The sequence below is a fragment of the Anas platyrhynchos genome, chromosome 3 (assembly GCF_047663525.1).
Source record: "Anas platyrhynchos isolate ZD024472 breed Pekin duck chromosome 3, IASCAAS_PekinDuck_T2T, whole genome shotgun sequence".
Taxonomy (NCBI): domain Eukaryota; kingdom Metazoa; phylum Chordata; class Aves; order Anseriformes; family Anatidae; genus Anas; species Anas platyrhynchos.
Window position 1 is genome coordinate 76511218 of NC_092589.1, and position 15745 is coordinate 76526962.

Sequence of the window (15745 nt, forward strand, 5' to 3'; positions counted from 1 at the left end):
TAACAACCCTCTCAGTAAAGAAGTTCTTCCTAACATCCAATCTAAAACACCCCTGGCGCAACTTTAGCCCATTCCCCCTCATCCTGTCACCAGGAACATAGGAGAATAGACCAACCCCCACCTCGCTACAGCCTCCTTTAAGGTACCTGTAGAGAGCGATAAGGTCGCCCCTGAGTCTCCTTTTCTCCAGGCTGAACAAGCCCAGCTCCCTCAGCTGCTCCTCGTAAGACTTGTTCTCCAGACCCCTCACCAGCTTGGTAGTCCTTCTCTAGACTCGCTTGAGCACCTCCGTGTCCTTCTTGAAGCGAGGGGCCCAAAACTGAACACAGTACTCAAGGTGCAGCCTCACCAGAGCTAAGTACAGTGGGACAATCACTTCCCTAGCCCTGCTGGCCACACTGCTTCTTATGCAAGCCAGGATGCCGTTGGCCTTCTTGGCCACCTGAGCACACTGCTGGCTCATATTCAGCCGACTATCCACCAATACTCCCTGGTACTTCTCCATCTGGCAGCTTTCCAACCACTCATCTCCCAGCCTGTAGCTCTGCTTGGGGTTGTGTCGTGGTTCCGCTCGAGTGGGCAGCCGAGCTCCACTACAGCCGCTCTCTCACTCCCCCTCCTCAAAGAGGAATGGGGAGAAAATATGTGAAAGGGGCTCAAGGATTGAGATAAGGACGAGAAAATCACGCAATAATTAGTGTAACGGGCAAACCAGACTCAGCATAAGAAGACAGATAGTAAGATTTATTGCTCATTACTAACAAGCTAGAGAAGTGAGAAACAAAGGAAAGAAACCAAAAGCACCTCCCCCCCCATCCACCCTCTTCCACCTCCTCCCCCCGAGCGGCGCAGGGGAACGGGGGAATGGGGGTTATGGTCAGTCTACAGCACTTCTCTGCCGCTCCTTCTCGGTCACTCTCGTCCCCTGTGCTGTGGGGTCCCACCCACGGGATACAGTCCTTGACGAACTGATCCGGCGTGGGCTTCCCACAGGCAGCAGCTCTTCCAGAACTGCTCCAGATATGGGTCCGTACCACGGGGTCCATCCCTCAGGAGAAAACTGCTCCAACCTGGCTCCCCTACGGGCAGCAGCTCCTGCCAGATCACCTGCTCCTGCGTGGTCTCCTCTCCACGGGCTACAGGTCCGGCCCGGAATCTGCTCCGGCAGGGGTCTTCCACAGGCGGCAGCCTCCGTCAGTGCAGGGCCACCTGCTCCACCGTGGTCTCCTCCACGGGCTGCAGCGTGGAACCCTGCTCCACCGTGGTACTCCATGGGCTGCAGGGGGACATCCTGCTTCACCATGGTCCTCACCACAGGCCACAGGGGACTTCTGCTCCGGCGCCTGGAGAACCTCTCCCCCTCCTTCTACACTGACCTTGGCACCTGCAAGGCTGTTTCTCACTCCCTTGACTCTCCCGGCTGCTGTGTGGCGCAGCAGTTTTTTCCCTGTCTTAAATATGCTCTCACACAGGCGCAAAACAACATCGCTTATTGGCTCAGATCTGGAAAACAACGGGGCCCTTCCCAAACATGGGGCGGCTTCTAGATCTTTCTCACAGAAACCACCCCTATGGCCCCCTGCTACCAAAACCTTGCCATGTAAACCCACTACAGGTTGTTGCACCCCAGGTGCAGGACCCGGCACTTGGTCTTGTTGAACTTCATACAGTTGACCTCAGCCCATCGGTCCAGACTATCCAGATCCTCCTGCAGAGCCTTCCTACCCTCAAGCAGATCAACACACACACCTAACTTGGTGTCATCTGTGAATTTACTGAGCGTGCACTCGATCCCCTCATCCAGATCATCGATAAAGGTATTATAGAGGACCGGCCCCAGTACCGAGCCCTGGGGAACGCCAGTAGTGACCAGCCTTCAACTGGATTTGACTCCATTCACCATGACTCTTTGGGTCCGGCTATCCAGCCAGTTTCTAACCCAACGAAGCGTGCTCCAGTCCAAGCCACAAGCAGCCAGTTTCTTGAGGAGAATGCTGTGGGAGACGGTGTCAAAAGCCTTGCTGAAGTCAAGGTAGACCACATCCACAGCCTTTCCCTCATCCACCAAGCACATCACTTTGTCATAGAAGGAGATAAGGTTCATCAAGCAGGACATCCCTTTCATAAACCCATGCTGGCTGGGCCTGATCACCTGGTAAGTGCCTCATGATGACACTCAAGATAATCTGCTCCATGAGCTTCCCTGGTACTGAGGTCAAACTGACAGGCCTATAGATCTCCGGGTCTGCCCTCCGGCCCTTCTTGTAGATAGGTGTCACGTTTGCTAGCCGCCAGTCGACTGGGACCTCCCCCGATAGCCAGGACTGCTGATAAATGATGGATAGGGGCTTGGCCAGCTCCTCTGCCAGTTCTCTCAGTATCCTCGGGTGGATCCCATCCGGCCCCATCAACTTGCATACATCCAAGTGTTGTAGCAGGTCGCCAACCATTTCCTCATGGATAGTGAAGGCCACATTCTGCTCCCCATCCCCTTCCACCAGCTCAGGGTAGTGGGTATCCAGAGAAAAACTGGTTTTGCATCTAAAGACTGAGGCAAAGAATGCATTAAGCACCTCTGCCTTTTCCTCATATCTTGTAACTAAGTTCCACCCCGCATCCAGTAAAGGCTTGAGATTCTTCTTAGTCCTCTGTTTTGCGTTGATGTATTTGTAAAAAGATTTTTTTGTTGTCTTTGACGGCAGTAGCCAGATTGAGCTCCAGATGAGTTTTGGCCTTTCTAATTTTGTCCCTGCATTGCCTCGCAACATCCTTATAGTCCTCCCGAGTGGCCCACCCTCTTTTCCAAAGATTGTAAACCCTCTTTTTCCTCCTAAGCTCAAGCCACAATTCTCTGTTCAGCCAGGCCAGTCTTCTTCCCCGCCGGCTAGTCTTTGGGCACGTGGGGACAGACCGCTGCTGTGCCATTAAGATTTGCTTCCTGAAGAGCGCCCAGCCTTCCAGGACTCCTCTGTTCTTCAGAACTGCCTCCCAAGGGACTCTACCAACTGGTGTCCTTAACAGTTCAAAGTTGGCCCTCTGGAAGTCCAATATAGCAGTTTTACTGATCCCCTTCCTGGCTTCTCCAAGAATGAAGAACTTTACCATTTCATGGTCACTCTGCCCAAGACAGCTTCCAACCACCACATGTCCCACCAGTCCTTCTCTGTGAAGAGAAGGTCTAGCAGGGCACCACCCCTGGTAGGCTCACTAACCAGCTGCATCAGGAAGCTATCTTCCACGCTCTCCAGAAACCTCCTAGACTGCTTTTTCTGGGCTGTGTTGTGATTCCAGGATATATCTGGGAAGTTGAAGTCCCCCACGAAGACAAGCGCTGAAGATTTCCCAACTTTTGTCAGCTGCCTGTAGAACTCCTCATCCGTCTCCTCATCCTGGTTCGGTGGCCTATAACAGACCCCCACCAGGATGCTAGCCTTGTTGGCCTTCCCGCCGATCCTAACCCACAGGGACTAAACCTTTTGATTCCCAGCCTCAAGTTCCACAACATCAAAACTATCTGATATAGAGAGCCACACCACCACCCCTTCCATACTTCCTGTCCCTTCTGAAGAGCCTATACCCAGATATTGCAGCACTCCAGTCATGAGAGTGTTCCCACCATGTTTCCATGATGGCAACCAAGTTGTAGCCTGCCTGCTGCATGATGGCTTCCAGCTCCTCCTGTTTGTTACCCATGCCGCGTGCATTAGTGTAGATGCACTTCAGTTGGGCCATTGCCTTATCCCCCAGCCTTGCCATTGTTACCTCTGGCACAGCTCCAACAAGCCTTGTTTCAGACCCATCCCCCTTCTTACCTAGTTTAAAGCCCTCTCAATGAGCCCCACCAGCTCCTGGCCTAGGATCCATTTTCCCCTTAGAGATAGGGTCCTGTCTGCAGCCATCAGGCCGGGTGACAAGTAAAGCGCCCCATGGTCAAAAAAAACAAAATTTCTGTGTTGGCACCAGCCTCTGAGCCACGTGTTTATCAGGTGGGCTTTCTGTGTCCTCTCTGTACCCCTCTCTGGCACCGTAGGGATGGACGAAAACACCGCCTGTACTCCCGCTCCATCCACTAACCGTCCCAGTCCCCTAAAGTCTCATTTGACTTCAGGCTTCTCTCTTCAGTGTCATCACTGCCAGCCTGGACTATTAAAAGAGGATAATAGCCAGAGGGGCTAACCAGGTTGGGAAGCTTTCTGGCAATGTCCCTGACCCTGGCCCCAGGGAGGCAGCAGACTTCCCTACAGGTAGGGTCAGACTGACAAATATGTCCCTCTGTTCCCCTGAGAAGGGAGTCGCCCACAACAATCACCCTTCTTTGTTAATTGGTGGAGGCAGTCCTGAGGCGTGGAGTCGACTTCCTTGCCTTCCTTGCCTTAGGCATCCTCCTGGGTAGACTTTCTACCTCTTCCTCAGCTACCGGTCTCTCAAGATCCAGGGCCTCAAACCTGTTGCATAATGGCACCTGGGAAGGTGGGGCCAGTAGGGAGGGGCATCACCTGCGATGTCAAGCAGGGACCTGTTTCCATTCCTCCTCAACTCCTAGGTCCCCTGTCTCTGCCCGATGGCGACATTTGGGGTGTCTCACCCCAGTGCCTGTCCTTCAGGCTGCGCAGGGAGTTGCTCCACAAGTCTACCTCCCACTCACACTCCCTGATATCCCTCAACCTCTCGACCTCCTCCTTGAGTTCTGCCACGAGGCGGACCAGGTCATCCACCTGCTCGCACCTCACGCACACAGTCCCTCTGCCTCCCGCCGATGGCAGCAACAGGCTCAGACACTCCCTGCACCTGGAGACCTGAACTGCCGCAGTTTTGAGTGGGCAGTCAGTCAGTGTGTGTACAGACTTCCTGGAGAGCGTGCTGTGCCTGGTGTACACCACTGCAGCTGAGCTAGCGGTAGACTGCCATTAGAGGAGGTGTTCATATGGGCAGGGGGGAACATTCTGCCCTTCCTGCTCACCCTGCCTGCTTGAACTGCCGCGCTAACTGCCATGCCACTCCCTTCTGTTTGCCTGTCCTGGTTGCCACGCTCCTGGTCACTTGCGCTCCCTAGGGGCAGCTTTTGAACGGCCAGGGAGGAGGCGCTGCTGGCTCCACCTACGCCTCGTTCTCACCTCATTCACCTCCCTAGAGAAGGCTGCCGGGTCCTGGCGACTCCCTTGAGTGGGCTCGGTGCCAGAAAAATTAGCCCTGCCTGTTCAATCCCCTGCTCCATTGCAGAATGTGTCTGCCCCAGCGCTGATCGCCTCTGCAAGTGGAGGCGGCAAGTATATGTGTATATATATATATATATATATATATACACATACACATATATATATATGTATAAATATATATATACACATATATATGTATTTTTTTTTTCTCAGCAACTTAAACCTCAGCAATTTTTTGAAAAATAACTCAGCTTTCTTTTCTTTTGCCATATCCAGCCCCTCTAAAATAACTCAGTATGGTACATAAAAGGTTTTTGTTTCAGTATACTTACCAAACATATGGGCCATTACACAAAGTTAGATGAAAAATTGCTATTTGGAAAGTGACTAAGCAAATAGAAAGGTGAAATATTCTCATGAGACTAATTATTACTATTGGCTGTTTTGAAATTTAGAGCACACAGTGCAAATTAGATATATCCAGTAGGCTTTTGGAAACCCAGAACAGCTGTAGTGCTTACACAGGTGATAAAATTGTTATGCTTTTTCTAACACTAACCTGATTCATAAAATGGTTTATGGATTATTCCAATAGGGCAAACAGGTATACCCTACCTTTCTACTACATTTCTAAAATGGACTTTTCAGTATTGTCTTTTTGTTTGTTTGTTTGTCTGTTTTTTCTATTTTTCTACACTCTCACTTGGTAAAAGCTCCTATTTTGTCTTTGCATTGTCTATTCCATAATTGAGCGGGTCCAGAGAAGGGCGACCAAGCTGGTGAGGGGCCTGAAGAATAAGTCCTACGAGGAGCGGCTGAAGGAGCTGGGCTTGTTCAGCCTGGAGAAGAGGAGGCTCAGGGGCAACCTTATCGCTCTCTACAGATACCTTAAAGGAGGCTGTAGTGAGGTTGGGGTTGGCCTGTTCTCCCACGTGCCTGGTGACAGGACGAGGGGGAATGGGCTTAAGTTGCGCCAGGGGAGTTTTAGGTTAGATGTTAGGAAGAACTTCTTTACTGAAAGGGTTGTTAGGCACTGGAACAGGCTGCCCAGGGAGGTGGTGGAGTCACCATCCCTGGAAGTCTTCAAAAGACGTTTAGATGTAGAGCTTAGGGATATGGTTTAGTGGGGACTGTTAGTGTTAGGTTAGAGGTTGGACTCGATGATCTTGAAGTCTCTTCCAACCTAGAAATTCTGTGATATCTGTGATATCTGTGATATCTGTGATATCTGTGATTTGTGTACAGATAAGAGAACAGGACCAAGGCTAACACTTTGAATTACAGTATTTCTCCTGTTGTTATCTTCACATTCAATGGGTTCCCATGCTTTTCTTGGAAATTACTTAACTGCTTCTATGAAAGTCACCTTTAAATGAAAAATTGGAGCTGTTTCAGCTTCAAAACATTGTGTAGGCCTTTATAATAATGAAATCATAGTATTTGGGCACCATTAATCTCTTTGCTACTCATCAGATCTGCAGAGAACAATAAAAATAAAATCCAAAAAATCTTCTTATTCCATAAATTCACATAAACTGTGATGTCTAATTAGTTTGTTTCTGCAGGTCTTCTCTTGAGATATGACTGACATACACAAATGTATCACTTTTATATGTTTGTTTGTTTGTTTGTTTGTTTGTTTTCCTATTCTCCATGTGTAAACTGGATTCTGGGTTGACATTTAAAGAACACTTTTCCATTCATTCACATGTTCAATATACTAGGAGGTTTCATAACGCCATTTTGGAGTTAGCACAATTAATTGAACCATCATCACTAATTAAAACTCACCATCTCCTCTAAATTCCACTTTCCTCTCTTTTCTCCTTATACATGATAATCAAGGTCAAAGATTAATGGTGAAACATCCTGGTTTCAGCTATGATAATTTTCCTCTAGTAGCTGGTACGGTGCAGTGTTTTGGATGTAGGATCAGAGTAATGCTGGTAACACACTGATGTTTTAGTTGTTGCCGAACAGTGATTGCACTAACTTTCAGCTTTTCATACAGCCCTGCCAACAAGGAGGCTGGGGGTGCACAAGAAGCTGGGAGAGGACAGCTGACCCAAAATGGCCAAAGGGATATTCTATACCATATGATGTCATGCTGAACAATCAATATGGGTTGGCCAGAGTAGGGAGGGCCACTGCTTGGGGACAGGCTAGGCATTTGTCAGGGGGTGGTGAACAATTGCATTATGCATCACTTGCTTTGTACATTCCATTAACATTCATTATTATTATTTCCCTTCCTTTTCTGTCCTATTAAACTGTCTTTATCTCAACAGTGGGCACCTCCAATTCTCTGGAACTTCACTTCTGAACAAGAATCCTAAAAAACTGCAAGAATGTTTGAAAAAGGCACGTAATCACCTTGGCAATTCCAATGAGACACAAATCACTCCAACGTGCTGGGGATTGGCTGCAATCAGCACAACTCCTGCAGCTACTCCACCATCTGAAATATATTGATAACATAAACATGTGGGGAAATACAGCAGCAGAAATTTTGAGAAAGGGAAGAAAATAGTCTGAATCTTTCTAAAAGCTGATCTTGCCATAAAACGCAATAAGGTCAAAGGACCTGCACAAGAGATCAAGTTTTTAGAAATAAAATGGCAAGATGGATGTCATCAAATCCCAATGGATGTGATCAACAAAATAACAACTATGTCTTCCACCAACTAGCAAAAAAGAAACACAAACTTTCTTAGGCATTATGGGTTTTTGGAGAACGCACATTCCAAATTACAGTCTGATTGTATGCCCACTCCATCAAGTGACCTGGAAGAAGAACAATTTCAAATGAGGCTCTGAGCAATGACAAGTCTTTGAATAAACTAAACAGGAGATTGTTCATGCAGTAGCCCTTGGGCCAATTTAAGCAGGACAAGATGTAAAAAAATGTGCTCTACACGAGAGCCAGGAAAAAGGCCCCACCTGGAGCCTCTGGCAGAAAGAGACAACTTGAGGTTAACCCCTAGGATATTGGACTCAGAGATACAGAGAATCTGAGGCCCACTACACTCCAACCAAAAAAGGGGATTGGCAGCATAAGAAGGGGGTTAAGCTGCTTTGGAAGTGACAGCTCCTCCTAGCACCCCAACTGCTGTTGCTGGTCTGGATGTTCAAAAGGAGGGTCCCTCTACAAACTTCACCATTTGTAAAGTGCATTTGCAGTTTTTGTTTCTTTGCTTGTATTGCTCTTTAATTCACAAGTAGGGCTAGGTTTTGTTTCCTCTTTTATTCCATGTGCAGTAGCAGGGCTGGAGTTCACTTCCACTTCTTCTGTGTGGAATCTGCTATACAATCTACCTGGAATGACAGCAGGCCTGTTCTTTCTGAAGCAGAGTTCCCTCTCTCTTCAAACTCTTATCACTGATACAGCCAACAGCAGAGAACAATCTCCCTTCAGGAGCAAAGATTTTAGCAATCGTCCCTGATTTCAGTTTGATAATTTTTTTTTTTTCTTGAGTGAGACTGATACTTTCCTCTGAAATTGCATGGTACCACGCACTATATATTTTTATTCACCTAGAGTGGGATGCACAATCAAGTCCATATAACTGGCTAGTAAAAATCTCTACTTTCCTCTGTCCTCCTCTCTACACTTAAAAATATTGGGAAAGGTAGCCAATTGTTGCTGAATTGTTCCTCCTTTTGACAGTCCCCTTAAGAATCAAATAACTGCTTGAGGAGCTGGGAGCCAAAGAGCATGTGTGCTCTTTGTGAAGAGCTCATTTTTTAAAGTTAGCTTTTTCTGGAAATGAGAGTTCAAAGTCACAATATATCAATGTCTGTTTAGCTGGTCACTTTGATCATCTTCAATCAAATTATCTCTTCTACACATGAATGAACCATTACCACTGAAGAAATCACTTTATTATAGTGTCATTATTGAGAAAAAAAAAATGTCTGCAAAAACACTGCAGAAGAGTTTCAAGATGGTTCGTTGGATAACACTGTAACTGCTGAAAGGACAGATCTATTTCTTCTAATACAGCAGTTTGCTTCATGTGACTTAAATAGTCTGTGGACTAATATAATGTTTCAATCTGAAAACCTTAATCGGTCGATCTAAAATCAATCCCTTATAGTTTTTTACAGTGCTAAGGAACAACAATGACTTTAACTTGTAGAATGATTTTACAGATGTGTTTGATTAATTCTGTTAGGCCCAAGCTTTAGGAAGTAGCTTAAAATTAATTTAAGTGCTTTGTGGAGTGGATATGCATTGATAAATTTTGTCTAAATGCAGAATATTGGCACTGGAGTTTTTTCAATGAGATCCTGAAAGACAGACCCTTGAAATGGGTCAGTCGGCATCTTTCCATAAAGTACCCTTAAACAGCTCTGAATCTCAAAAATTAGGTGGTATTAAAACACAAATGAAAAATTGAGACTTTTAGATAGTAAAAGCTTTTAGTAAGATAGTAAGAGCCTTTTAGATAGTAAAAACCAGAAGCAAAAAACAACAGAAAACAATCTCTAAAATGCAGTAGGATTGGAAACCAATGAGTAGGATTAGAGTGCAACCTAGAGTAGCACCTCCCTTTTTCTTATTGTGTAGATGTTACTGTTGTTTTTCCCTAGTGTTCTCCTTGCTAATGCTTCTCAGATTGAATTGCAATGAACTTTGTGAAGTCCTTCTTGAGCCTCAGGAAAAGCTTCTTTTCCATCATTTCTCAGGCCTGCCATGTCTGCTAAGAGCTTGTTTCAGAAAAGCAGCTCCCTCTGCCCCTGTTCCAGTCTTCCCTATCCTAAGAAGTGGTAAGTCATGTTAGCTATGAGGACCAGACTAGGTGTAGTAATAACTGATTTTATTTGGGTTTACCTTGAATTGTCTCTGCATCACTTTGTAGTACACTACACTGATGTACTCCAAATCATCTTTGGTACTATTCACTGCTCCCTCATGCGTACTAATACTGCTAGAGCAGAAAGAAGTGTTTGTTAAATGAAATTAAAAGACAAAAAAAAAATAGACATAAAGCTTGCATGAAAATTAGACAAATTTGCTTCTCTTGCTCTACTTACCAGTTGTAATTATAATTTCACACAGGGTTTGTTTATGTACAGAAGCAATGCCTGTTGGATCATATTAACTTGCATGTAGATGTGTGAGCAATCAAATCCTATTAATTTCAAAGAGGATTCTCAAAGGGGATTCTGTAGTTGATGCAAATTAATGAAATGTTTTTTGACAACACTAGCAAAAATAAGTGGTATTAAGACCAAAATTTGTAAGCATACAGAAACAGAAGGAAAAAGAGCTGGTAGCATAGCTCTGTTACAATTTAGAGGCTTTTGCCTTCATCAGTGGTTCTCAACTGCAAATTCAATTAAATGAATATTACATGTAGAAAAGGCCTTAGTTCTGTACCCCACATTACAGCAGCAACACACTATTGTTTCACTACAGAGCAGAAGAAAATCATCTAGAAGCCAGAGCAGCACCCAAGCCGGTAGCACCAGAGACTCCTACACATCCCTGAGTCAACATATTTCAACACCTGTTTTGTAATGCATTTAATTTCTTCTAGAAATTTAGTTCTGTAAATACAAGCATAAGGAAAGAAAAACATTGACAGACCTGAAAAAAAGATGGGTTCTGATATTTCTGATTTCCTAAGTGAGGTGGTTTCACACTGATGGGCAGCTCAGCTCCACCATGCCCCTCTCTTACTCCCCTCCTCAAAAGAACAGGGGGAGAAAATATGATGAAAAAAATCTCATGGGTTGAGATAAGGTCAGGGAGATCACTCACCAATGACTATTACAGGCAAAACAGATTCATAGAACCATAAAATATCCTAGTTGGAAGGGACCCACAAGGATTAATGTAATTTACTGCCAACTAGTAGAAGACCAGAGCAGTGAGAAACTAAAAGCAAATTAAATACCTTCCCCCTTCTACCATCCACCCTTTCATACCTCCTCCCTCCAAACTGAACAGGGGAATGGGGGCTGAGGTCAGTCCATAATGCTTCATCTCTGCTCCTCCTTCACCTTCACTCTCTTCCCCTATTTGTGGTGGTCTTACCCTGCTGGGCAACTGAACTCCACTACATCCACTCTCTCACTCCCTCTCTTTAGAAGAAGGAGAGAAGAAAGTATTCTGGAAGGACAAAAAAACAACTCATGGATTGGGCTCTTGCACAGAAAGTTAACTCTATCCCAGCCAGACCCAGTACACTGCTCCACATGACGTCCCTCCCACAGGATGCCATCCTTCATGAACTGATCCTGTGTGGGCTTCCCACAGGCAGCAGTTCTTCTAGAACTGCTCCAACATGGGTCCATACCACAGGGTGCAGTCCATCAGGAACAAACTGCTCCAGCATGTCTGCCATGGGCAGCATCTCCCATCAGACCTCCCACTCTTGTGTGGGCTCCTCTCCATGGTCTGCAGCTCCAGCACAGAGGATGTTCCTGCGGGAACTCTCCATGAGTTGCAGCCTTCTTCAGGTCAGATTCACCTGCTTCACCCTGGACTCCTCCACAGGCAGCTGCATGGTGATCTGCTCCCTCATGGTGCCCCATGGGCTGCAGGGCAATTTCTGCCCTGATCCCTGGAGCACCTCTCCCAGTTGCTGTTGCATAGCAGCTTTGCCTTTCTTAAATAGAGGTGTAACCAGTGTCACTCATTGGCTTTGGCCAGCAGCAGGTATCTTTTGGAGAATGCTGTCTCTTATTTAACATGGTGTAGCTTCTGGACTCCTCACAGAGGCCATCCCTGAAGTATCCCTGCTATCAAAACCTTGTCACATAAGCCCAATACACTACGTAATGTAGTCCATGAGAAATCCTGGAATCATTTTCTGCTTCATACAGTGTGATTAACATACAAAGAAAGCTATGTAGGTCCTTGTGTTAATGGTTTATTATTATTACTATTTTTACTGTTATTAAGCTTGATCTCAATTTAATCCTCGCTGGTATCAGTGGTACTGCCTAAAGCTGCAGAACAGAACTGCTCCCATAGGAAGGGACACAGGTATGGAATGTCCCCATGAAAACAGCACCCGGACCACTGGCCAAGGCTGACCTCTTGCTAGGCTGTACTAAAGAAAAGAAAGCAGATGGAATAGAGTGGGATTATACTGAGCAGTCTTTTTACATTTTTGCTGTTAAGAGCTCATGCGAAGGTTGTGGTTACAGTACTGCTGTACTCTTACAAGCAGTTACATATTATCAAAAAATAGCTTGGTTATATTTGGTGAGTGTGAGCATTAACAAAATTCATCATACTGTCTCTGTTTGTATTGTTAAATTTTCAGATTTCTTTACATTTTTAAGTAGCAATGACAAAATAGAGAGCAATACCCAGAAATCATTCCAACAGTACACTATCAAACAATATGATAAAGTACTTCAAATGCAAAAGTGCTTTATTCTTCACTAAAGTATCTACAGGATATCTAAACATACTTTTTGATACTGAAATTTGGTACAAGGAGGAATCAAAGGTAACATTCCAGTTGCAGTGAGAGACTGATTATGAAGGTAAAGGAAACATTAACGGGCAATACAAAGAATCACAGAATTTCTAGGTTGGAAGAGACCTCAAGATCATCCAGTCCAACCTCTGACCTAACACTAACAAGTCCTCCACTAAACCATATCACTAAGCTCTACATCTAAACGTCTTTTCAAGACCTCCAGGGATGGTGACTCCACCACTTCCCTGGGCAGCCCATTCCAATGTCTAACAACCCTTTTAGTAAAGAAGTTCTTCCTAATATCCAATCTAAAACACCCCTGGCACAACTTTAGCCCATTCCCCCTCATCCTGTCACCTGGCACATGGGAGAATAGACCAACCCCCACCTCGCTACAGCCTCCTTTAAGGTACCTGTAGAGAGCAATGAGGTTGCCCCTGAGCCTCCTTTTCTCCAGGCTGAACAAGCCCAGCTCCCTCAGCCGCTTCTCATAGGACTTGTTCTCCAGGCCCCTCACCAGCTTCGTCGCCCTTCTCTGGACTCACTCAAGCACCTTGATGTCCCTCTTGTAGCGAGGGGCCCAAAACTGAACACAGTACTCAAGGTGCAGCCTCACCAGAGCCGAATACAGGTCACCCTTTTAATGATTAGTAGCTCAGACATTCAAAATTTGTTGTCCAAATCGGGTTCTCAAAATATCCTTTTTTTGACAAGATAGATGAGCCAGATTTGCACTTAAAAGTTCAAATGTCAATTATCTAAGCTATCTATCAGTATTTTACTCAAATTGACTAGACAGTTTGACTGATTTGGCTCCTAATGCACTACAGGAGCAGCACAGAAGAAGCAAAAGATATGTATATGATTAATGTATTTTTAGACCAAAAGGGATCATTACGATTCCGTGATCTAGTCTACTGTATTTTAAAAGGACATAAGATTTCTTGCAGTCTTCTTCAGTCTAATGGCTATAGATTAAAAAAATCTTATTTTTCAGAAACACAACTTAAAAATTAGTGTGATCAAGACTACTTTGTAACTATTGAAAACCAATTCACTGATTACTTATAACCTTTGTTAGCATATATTATTGGTCATCTGATCTATTTAGCTTTAATTTCCAGATATTGAAAACTGTTATATTTTTGATTTTATGGACAGCAAGACTTTGGTTTTCTTCATGAAGAGGAATCAAATCGTTCCCTAGTCTTCTTTCTGTTTGGTTAAATATTGCATTTCAAACACAAGGTGCAACAGTTGAATTTTCACAATTGCTTCCTGAATTGTTCTGGTGACAGCTGTCCAACAGCTGTCTCTAGTTGCTCTGGCACAGCAGCATCTCACCCAAAGTGCTCTCTCTGTGACCAGAGAACCAATGCTAATCTCCCTACTTGCATGGGAGACCACACGCATTCTTTTGGGACCTACAGATCTAGATTTGAATGTGTCATGCTAGAAATACCGTGCTTCAAAAGCAAAGCTGAAGATCCAACATGGACTTCTAGAAAGTAATAGATATGATCTATATATCAGAAGCATAAATTGGATGTTCAGGTGAACTTCTTCATCATGTTTCTTACTGTATCTGACTGAACTTTTAAGAGGTACATCAAAATCTTTTCAGGATTTCTTTCCTGTTTTGAGGGGTTTATTTTATTTATTTATTTGTTTACTTTTCTGAGGTGAAAAAATTATCTCTGATTTCAAGATTCAACTTGTCAAGATGAATCTCTTTTTTCTTGCTTTCAGTTTAAAAGTTAAAAGGGGTGAATAAATGCCTTGGTTTCAGCTCAAGGTCTTGGTAAATCTTCTGTGAAAAAAATTATTCACCTCTACTAAAGTCATTCTCTCATTCTGAATATTTCTTAGCCAGACCTCTAGCACTCAGGTATAAAAAATAAAATTAAATTAAAATACAATCAAGTAAAATAAAAACCACATCTTTATATGGTAATTTCTCTTTGTTTACTAGTCCAGCTCCTTGAAGATGAGTTCCTGTTTCTACAGAAATTGAAGCTCCTGAACTGATCGTCTCTTTTTTCTAGAAGGATGTGTAATGGCTTAATGTTCCACAGTATCAAAAATTCGTATGCCATAACACTTATTGAGTTGGCTGTTTTTTTCCAGAAGTTTTGACTTCTTACCCTCCCTCCCTTTTTTTTTCTTTTTTTAGAAAAATATTGTAAAAAAATTAAAAACAGACAAACAAACTTTAAAATGTATTTTTATATTTATATTTATATTTATATATTTTTTTCCAAGCACAAGATTTTTTTACCTTGCAGGAAAGTATCTCCAGGTATTTGCCATTCAGATATCCAGTTTGTTCAATCTTCTGTCCTTTTATCTTTTTCATACTTATATTTTATTGCCTTAATCTGCTTTTGCCAGGCAGATGAGTCTCATTTACCTGTGGTGACTACAGTTAACTATACAGTAACTCCTTCTCAGTCTATATACTTTCTGATTAATGGTAGCCACTTACACACTTCCTCGAATCTTGGATTACGGTGCTTCCTGAATTTGCTCAAGTATTTCTCTCAGAGCTATCTATCCTTTCAATAGTTCATTTACATAAAACTGACAGAGACTGTCAAAATCAGAGCATCAGATGATTATCAAGGACTTCCTAGTTCACCAGAAATTTTCAGTGTACACTGAATGTACCCAGTCAATATCTATTCCTGTCAAATGAACATCATTCATCACTAATTTCACACCTGAATAAAATAATGATATGTTGGAGTATTGGTGCAGAGAAAGAATTGTTTAAGATTTATCACGGTCATGACATTATTTATTTATTTAATTACATTTTTATTAAATAATGTATCTCTTGTATGTTCATCTTGTATTTTAAAATAGAACTTTCTTCAGTCCTTACATCTCTGTACTTAGTACATATTCAGCAAACACACAATGCCCTAGGGATTTTTCCAGTGATTCCAATGGCAGAAAATAATGTTATGATTTATAGGTTCTTCTGTCCTACTACACATTCAAATAGTACTTATTAGATCAGACAGGTGAATTGAAAATAAAATAATAATCAGAAGGCTCTATGCAAGTTCCCCAAAATGTGCTAGCTCTTTTCACTATATCAGCTTTTTGTAATGAAAACTATTCTCAGTTTGAAAATTGCAGGTC

At 43.7% G+C, this 15745-nt stretch overlaps 1 long non-coding RNA gene across 1 annotated transcript; it reads right to left on the reverse strand.

Annotated features, from left to right (window-relative positions):
- Window positions 1–723: 723 nt before the first annotated feature.
- LOC140002019 (uncharacterized) lies at window positions 724–1444 on the reverse strand. Its single transcript, XR_011807869.1, has 2 exons — window positions 1377–1444; window positions 724–1276 (listed from the first exon to the last, which is right to left on the reverse strand). It is a non-coding gene; the product is annotated as an uncharacterized lncRNA (long non-coding RNA).
- Between the last annotated feature and the right edge of the window lie 14301 nt (window positions 1445–15745).